This window comes from Pygoscelis adeliae, unplaced genomic scaffold, assembly GCF_000699105.1.
Source record: "Pygoscelis adeliae isolate BGI_AS28 unplaced genomic scaffold, ASM69910v1 Scaffold33, whole genome shotgun sequence".
Lineage (NCBI taxonomy): Eukaryota > Metazoa > Chordata > Aves > Sphenisciformes > Spheniscidae > Pygoscelis > Pygoscelis adeliae.
In genome coordinates this window covers 604,436-613,552 of record NW_008824413.1, presented here as the reverse complement: position 1 = coordinate 613,552, position 9,117 = coordinate 604,436, and positions in this window count along the sequence as shown.

Below are 9,117 nucleotides of genomic sequence, written 5' to 3'. Positions count from 1 at the left end.
ATCCTGGTTGGGTGGTCTGTAACAGACTCCCAGCAGGATATCTGCCTCGTTGGCCTTCCCCCTCATCCTTACCCATAAACACTCGACCAAATAAAAATATTCACCGCAAAAATGAATATACCCCACAGGAGCGCCATAGCCGCACCTCACTGCACCGCTCCACGCCCTTCCGCCAAGATGGGAAATCTCAGATCACTCATTCTAGTCACCTATCATTGAATGCTCTGGACCCAGGCTTGATCCTTCTCTCCATCTCCTTCCTCCTCCCTGGAGTTTTCTCATCAACTGCTTGTCTTCAAAATCTCAATTCTCAGGCAAAAAGTGTACTGACTCCAAGTGGAGGAGGAAGGTCACGGTGGGTATTTCCCATACGACCTTTTCATCCATAATTCCCTCCCACATAAAGGACAAAGTTGCACTTTTATTATAAATCAACCCCAGAGAATAACCACTATCTGAAAAAAATGTTAACAATTAAACAGCAATTCAGGGATTTTGAAATTAAGTACCCTGTGTGTGAACAGATTAAGAGAATATTGTCTATGTAATTCTGGAGAAAACCAATTAAGCTTACCATCTAATGAGCAATGATGCTCTCTCACATCTGCCAGCAAAACGAATCAACATAATCTATTGCAGGTGGTTGTGCTTTCTAGTCACACTATGCTACAGAAATGATTCAGCACCATAAATTATGGAACCATAATCAGCAGTTGGTAATATGGGGGAGCTTACCCTTTTCTTAGTTTATCGGCTCATAGCTACTATTACATCAAAAAGAAGTACTCAGATTTGTGCCCACAATTAACATCTACTCACAGAACATTAACAGCAACATCTAATCAATCTTAGATTATCACATGGATTTCAAGACCCCAGCCAAACCATAAATAATTCCAGAAGATCAAGAATCATCACTTTCTGTTATAGTTTTACCTTTCATGTAGATGATCAGAAAGTCATCGAATCAGGAGAAACTTTTCCTACATGCGTTGCAAAGGGGATAACACTTTTCCCATTCTGTTTCTATCATATTTGGCAGAATCTTGTTATTCAATAATGTATCTTTTTTCCTTTGGTAAAGTTGTTCTGATAACAATCTTATATGATCTTCCACTGACTTCTAAAAATTTTTGTCTTCAGTAGGGAAATGTGTTGGTATATACTTGTGTATACAAAACCGCTAGCCCTTAGTATAATGTTATATAATCATAAGCAAAAGGACTCCATATTTTTCTAAGATTTGGCAAAATTACTACTTTCTGGCACAACGGGCCCTTCTGATGTGAGTTACATAAATGTGCAGAGTCCCACAGTAAATCCATGAACACCTGATATCAAGCCATTGTACTGAGGGGAATTAAATCAAAGAGAAATGTGGCCCATAATCATTATCCATAGCTGCAACTAAAACCAGCATAAATGTAGCCCACCTTGTGGTCATTCCAAAGTTGATATATGGCTCAAGTAACTGGTGCTGGAGTTTCCTCCTTAAGAAAGGATAACTCCAATAAAATAGAAATAATACCATTATTGCATTATACCCTTCAACCTATTATCCTACTGTACAAAGGAAACTAATTTTTGTTTGATAATAGAAATCAAACATTTGCAGGAGTTTTAGGGAAATAAACACTCAATTCTAACAGTCCAAATAGGAGTTTGACAGGTAAGAGTTTGGTAGGTCTCTGACATCTAAAAGTTTAGAAACCTAAAATAGCAAGTGACACTTCAGAAATGAAAATATTTTTCAGTTCATGTTAGAGAAAGTTTCAAATGAAAATAACAGAAAACAGATTTCCATTATCCCCATGGTATTCTTAACATTATTTTGACATTTAGTCCCCCAAAAAAGTTATTTATTTGAAATCCTTAAATAAACTAAACATTTTGAAGGTATTTTCTGTTTATATTTTTGATTGCTTGGTTGGTTGGTTTTTGTTGGGGGGTGTGTTATTGTTGTTCATTTTTCTTTGTTTGGGGAAGTCGTTTGTTTGCTTAACAAAAAACATTTGCTAACTTTAATTTGAAGGCAGACAGTCCCTTCAGTTTGGCTTTTGCTTTTTCTTTTGAAGGGGGTGTACCCTAACTTCACAAAGCATCCCGAAGTCACTAGGTACCTTCACAGCCATTCGGCAAAGGGCAATGAACAAAATTCAGAAGATAACTCTGTGCTCTTCACCCCTTCTACACACACTTTAACAGAACATTTTGCTGAAAGAATAAAGGAAGAATGTCCCTCTTCCAAGCTCACAGGCTTCCCTGTAACATTTTGACAGATATCCTGACTGAGCTGGAGATGCTCAGGGTTCTGAGGAGCGAAGTGAATAATTCAGCATTCAGCATGGCTTGTGCCAAGAGACTCATCTGAACCTCTTGCAACACATGAACAAAGTTACACAGAAAGAAGTAACTTTCTGATAAGCTACAAAAGGGTGCGAAAAACCACTGAATCACAAAGGCTTAGAAGGGAAACTGTTTTGTGATCTTAACTAAAGTAGACTGTGACTGATATCAGTATAATACAGATAGTTAAAATGTCATAGAGTGCTTTATTGTTTACTATTTCACTGTTTTCATTCATGAGGAAACCTTGCAAAAAAAATCTTTTCTTGTTGAATAATGTTATTACCTGGCATCTGAAATAAATCCTCCTTCTTCCTTTACATAGGAGTCTATTTCTTGTGAAAAAGACACTCACTCAGTGCTTATTACTGAATATAACCTGGAAACGATCAATAGGGCCTGAAAAACACATTATAAAGATCTGCAGGTTTACCAGGACACAAAGTCTTACTGAGTCTGTAAAAGTGCCCACCTATTATAGGAAACCTTGCAATAGGGTTTATTTTAGCATTAATCACCCTCAGTCATGAACCAGTGATTCTATAAAAATAAAGAAACAAGAAAGTACATTGATGTGTGACCTGTATACTTACTGCAGTTAAAGTGCTCTAATGTTATCTTTCTTAACAGATTGTACAGCATATTTATTTTTAATATTTCTAATAGATTCACATCTACAAACTGAACCCCCTGAGGAGCAGGGGAATGATGTCCTTTTTCCCCCTTCAGCTGTTTTCTCCCCCCAGCTGTAATAGTTTCTTCCTCTCACACGTGGGAAACCTCACACAAATTACAGGAGCCTCAAGAATCATATTGTTTCTCATTATTTGACTGGAGATGAAGGTTTAAAACCCTCATAAGAGTGCATATACACTCTTCACATTTCCATTTCCCCAAATCCACAGGAGAGCAGAGAATTAAACCCTCTGAGTTCACATATGCTTGTGGTCTGCTTAAAACAAGACACTATGGAGGCACAGTATCTCCCTGATGTGGCCCTGCTGGTCCTCTGTTCTTAGCTATTATTAGCTGTTTTCCCTGTAACTCAGTTTCTAGGAATATTATAAATGACAACTCTTCATCTAACTAAATAGGGAATGAGGCTATGAACCAGTGCACAGTGAAAAAAAGGTAACTTCTGCCTTGATCTAGGACCATAGAGAGAGCATCAAGAGCAAAGCCCAACCATAGATATACTAAAGAAGAATGGGTCATTTCACTATAGATTGTCATTTGATGTAATCACCACTACAACTTAGAATCATAGAATCATAGAATCATTTAGGTTGGAAAAGACCTTTAAGATCATCGAGTCCAACTGTAAACTTGACAAGCTCTTGCATATCAGCTAGAGGTTGGTAGGACATTTTACGCCATGCCATATTTCTTTAAGTTCAGCTTTAGTGAACAGTTGGCAGCATGGTGTATTTGTGTACTTCTGACATTACCTCAATGCTTCCCAAATTTGGCATCATCTCCCATTTTTGTGCACCTTTTTTACCCTGTAGGAAACTTAAACTTGCTTTTAAGGTCTTGCGGATGGATGAAGCCACAAGAACTTCATGACATGCATTTTCTGAATGAACATCTCTGCTCTCACCTACCTTAAGAACCCTATCAAAAAGGGATTTATAGCACTGGCTCTGGCACACAGTTCTTCCTTGTTCCTATTATATGTTTTTCATTATTATATAGTGCTATAGTTTTGCTATAGCCATCCCTTTGATTGTGCAGAAGCTTTACTACAAAAGTGCTATTAAAGATAGTGTGATAACTTTCATATAACCTTTGCAGAGCCTCTGCCTTTGAAGAATTTTTATTAATATTGTACATATGCAGCAACTCTACCTATAATCCTTCCTATATAAAGCTGTCCCTCTCCATTCCACAGATGTACGCTTCTAGTAATCTGTAATAATGATGAACATTTGTAATTACATATATAATGTGTTTTTATTTTAAATGCAACTGCAAAGCCAGCTGTGGCAGGCCCACTCTATTTAACCTGCAGTATTAATGACACAACACAGGAAAGACATTCCAGTGGCACCACTAGAGTCAACTGTAAAGGCATCAGTAAGTTAAAGGTGAATTTTTTTCCATGAAGACTTTATTACAGTAATGAATGAAAAAATGAAAGGTTTACCTGATGCTCCACTATGCTTTTCCTAGTCACTGTACTTATGTTAGGATTGCACAAACCATTCAAGCCTCCACAATGCACACATATCTAAGATCTGGTCTTTTTCTAAATGATGTCTAAATTAGCAGAGATTACACATCTCTATAGCTGTGTCCTTATGACAAGAAGGCAGAAAAGGATCCAAATGGACTGAGAAACTCACAGGTCAGCAAATTGGTTTTTACACCTTGCTTGTATGCTCTGCTAGTCTCAAAATTTTCAGTGTTGTATTTACGTCTAACCAGGCACGTATGTGTTCTGCCAAGCTGTTCATTTTAAGCCCTGTCCTGAACTTGTTGAAGCAAGAACACTGTGCACAAACCTTTTGTTCCCTGAAAAAAAGGAGCTCTTTTTGAAGAGGAAACACACCAGATAGAACAAACCCCTGTCAGCCCTGAGGTCAAGTTATCTCGATGAGTAACAGTAAAGAGTGGAGACTGTTTCTGTATCTTCTTTCCCAGATTGGCCATCTTCTTACGAACAGTCCCATTAAAGCAGCAGCTTTGTGACAGTTACATGCATCTATATGGGAACACCAATTATTTTCAATACCATTTTCTGAAATATGTGCCATGGGGGGAAGCAAAGTGTATGTGTATTACTCCAAAAGACAACATTTCTTTTAACATTCAGGGAGCTGCAGCAATAGGCTCTGTGTGGAATACTTAGTGTATCAAATAGCAGATTAATTGTCAGCTGCACCACGCAATTTACTTTAAGTGAATGCATCAGTATGTAATTGTATGAATGCATATTGACAAATGACTGATTCTTTGTAGTCCCGCTGAATAGCAAAGGCTGTCATAACAAATTGCTGCTGCTCAGGAACAGGTATCTAGAAAAAGCTGACACAGAGAACACTTGTGACTGTTGCCCAGTACTTTACACAATAGGAGCAAAACGCTATTGTTTCTTTAACATTCATAGTTCTGCCATCCATCACTAGGAATTCTTTTGCCATTCACATAGTCATAATGAGCCTTTCCATAGGAATTTCAGTAGTATTTAAAACCAGCATCCATTAGTGTCTGCTTATTGTAAAACATTTGTTTATGCACAGTTGTACTACTGAGATATAGCTGTGCTTCCCATGTACCATGTCATATTGCAACCTCAGAACTCCACAGTAGCTGTGATTTTTCTGGAGGAAAAGTGATCCCTAAAGGGTCACACTAAAATTCCTTGATTTTGCTAAGGAAAAATGTGACTTAATCTTCATTACTTCCAAACAAATGTCATATTTCAATTGAGGGAACGTTGGTGATAGTCTGTACCTTTTATGAAATTGAACAATGATGATATTTCATTCCCCTCTATCCAGAAGAATGATGAGCTGGGTTTGACTTAAATCAGTTAAAAAGGTCATATCTTTGTTTCCTCGACACAATACAAATAGATAGTTATAAAAAAATGTAACATTCATCCCCCTTGTTGTCAGTCATAATTGACAATTAAATAATGCAAGGGTTTACCAAAGAAATAACAGAAACCCAGTTCATTCACCAAGTTCCTATAACAGCAGCTTTAATTACGTTAAAGATCAATTCCAATATTGAGAAGTGTGTTGTGTAATTTCATACTGGCACTGCTGGCTTCACCGCTTCAAGGCTTAATACTGATTTTAGATTAGCCATTATACCTATGTACATTCGCATCAGCCAGAGTATTCAGTCTCCTGCTTTCAATTTTGCCAAAGAACTGTTCTCCCTTTTCCAACACATGCCCGCTTTAAAAAGATGAAAGCATCCTCCGCGCCAACTATTGCAGTGATAGGGAGGTTAAAATGCAGTAGATGACAAATGGGTCCAATTCTGACAGAAAACACGGGTGTCTGCAGTATTTGCATCTTTTCGGACACAAAATGAAGACACAAAGCCTGGTGGGACTAAACCATGTGGTCTGTGCATGAGCATCCCGTGTGGAAGCTTTGGCCCACTGAGAATTGCGAGCCTGCAGTAAGGACAGTGCTCATTTAAAAACAATACCTTAAATGCGCACATGTACTCACATATAAACTTAACTGCATTCCTTATTGGAAGAAGATAAGCCACTTCTTGGGGCATTTTCCCAACTAAAAATAGAGAAATTAAATTGGCCTGCTGCCCTTTTCTCTTGTCATATCAGGCACACAGACAGATCCTTCATGCCATGTGAAACGTTGCCGATAGCCCAGTTTAAGTACAATGCTGAAAGCTTACCTTATCTTAGTACCAGTTCCTATCAACATCTACAGGAGTGTTACTCTCTTGGGTCTCTCTATTGCTCTTCTCAAGCCCATTGGCAACACCCATATCAGGCCTCCCCTTCCCCTGCTTCCTTACTCTTTCTCCTAGTAACCCCACGGGTAACTATGGTGGATACATTTGCAAGGCTTCTGTATAAACCAGCTCCCATGCATGCTTGGTTAATGACTTCCTAGTTTGTTACTGGAATTAAAAGCCCAATTTCTTTCACCTAAAAGTGCCCTCTTCACATTCTCAGGTGAAGGAAATCTTTTTCCTCTGCAGATTCCTTCCTAATCAGAGTTCAGGCTTTTCTCCCGAGCCTTCAGTCTTGTTTTCTGAGACTCCAGCTCTCCATCAGACTTTCTCTACCTCATGAGTCTTTCACTTCCCCCAAAATCGTCTCTAATTGGCAATTTTCTGTTTTTTCATCCAGTCCCTCCTCAAGCAGTGGCACATGCTTAAATATTTTAGGATAATGTATCTGATAAATGGAACCATTGCAAGTCCCAAGATGTTAACTCACATTTTATGTCCAACAGTAAACATTACTCCCTTAGAAATATAAATATGTGCCCCCTCCCACTAAAATAAATTCTCTAAATTACATACTATTTTCTTGCAGAACTTGAATGAAGCATATCAAAGCTTTCTCGAAATGCTATTCATAAGCATAAAGATGTTTCGAGAGATTTCTCCTAATTGTCCTTAAAATAAAAACTAGATATTCACTGACTTCAACAAATACCTTGTGCATTCACAGGTACAGAAGTCTTGCACACTTGCAATAAATATTTGCTTACAAAAAGGTATATGCCAAACCCACAGAAGGGTCACAGTGAAATCTAATTTGCCTTCCCTTTTTGAGCTCTCCTGTCATTTAATCACAAAGGAAAAAGAATAGGATACAATTTTAAAAGGTCAATTACTCATGAGCAAATGGATGACAATAGTCCACAGCAATAGCCTAGAAACACCCCATAGGCTGAAATGTGCTTTATTAAGTTTCTGAGTGCTTCCAAGCAAAAACTGTTCAAAATACATTCTGATGATTTATAAGCAGCAGGAGTTAAATTGGACAATTACATATTCACTAATTAACTCACTTGTTAATTGGTGTTTATTTGCTATTCCATATTCTTCAGACATGTGCTAATGTGTGCATATGGCAAGGTTGTGACATCATGAAACAAGCATGAATATAATTATGACAGTTAAGTTCTTAAGACCCAGATAAGAGAAAAATTATGTTTTAAAGACATTATTCCACTTTTTCTCCAGCTCAGTTTATGATCCTTTTCCTTTCCTTGCCAACATGCACGAAATCTTCCTTTGCAGCATCAAAAAGTTATTTGGGTACTCCACACATTTGGATTTCTTTTTAAGGTTAGTCTCATTCTTAAAAATGTCTTGAATTTGGAATGCTTGATTTGAGAATATCTCTGTAATATATGTTTATTTGAAATAATTCATACATTCTCCTCAAACACTATTTTAACATAGCTTTGTCTAACAATGTGCATGCTAAATATTTCCTGCAGTAAGACAGACAACACCACAACCTACTATTTCTACTATTTTCATATCAAAGTCGCAGGAATAGGCCGTTTTTCATTTAAACGCAATTTTTCTAGACAAATCAGAAAAAATGTTTTGACTCTTTTTGGCCCCTCTGGAGCAGTGTAATGCAGCCACAGAGTATTTGCCAGCTGGGTTTCCACCAGTTCTGCTTCATGTGATTAGCTCATTCAACAGGTCTTCATTTCCCCCTTCCTGTCCCACCACAGCCACACACCAGTCTGAACAATCTTCCCATAACTACCACCCATCACACTTTTCCCACCCTCTACCTATCCAGATGCAAATTTGTATATTCATGTGCAATTTAATTTCCCCTTCCATCCAGCCCTCACTTCTGAGTACACTGTTGCTGCAATATCATATCGAAGTTGGTTTATCGTTATAGACTGCTACATGGTGGTATTTTTTCCCAGCAAAGCTGGTCAGACATTTCAAAACCTTGTTTCTAGTAAGCATGAGGCCATAGGCCAATGTTATATTTCAGACATCATCAGCCCCCTATATTGTTCTAGATAAAAAGGAAGGTGGGGTAATTCCCTCATCTCTGGTGACAGTGGGGAATATTTGGCCCCTATTTGAAATACCAGGATGGAAGCTGCTCTCCAGATGTCATTGTCTCATCAAGATGAATGTAAGTCACCAGGCATTTGGAGAGAAGGTATTTATACAGAGATGTGGGATATATTTCCTCTGGGTACTGAAAATCCTAGTGACGATGCACTGGTCAGTCACTAGTCATCCCCGTCCTCTGGGTCCTTAACCCAACCAGTACTGCCACTGACCTCA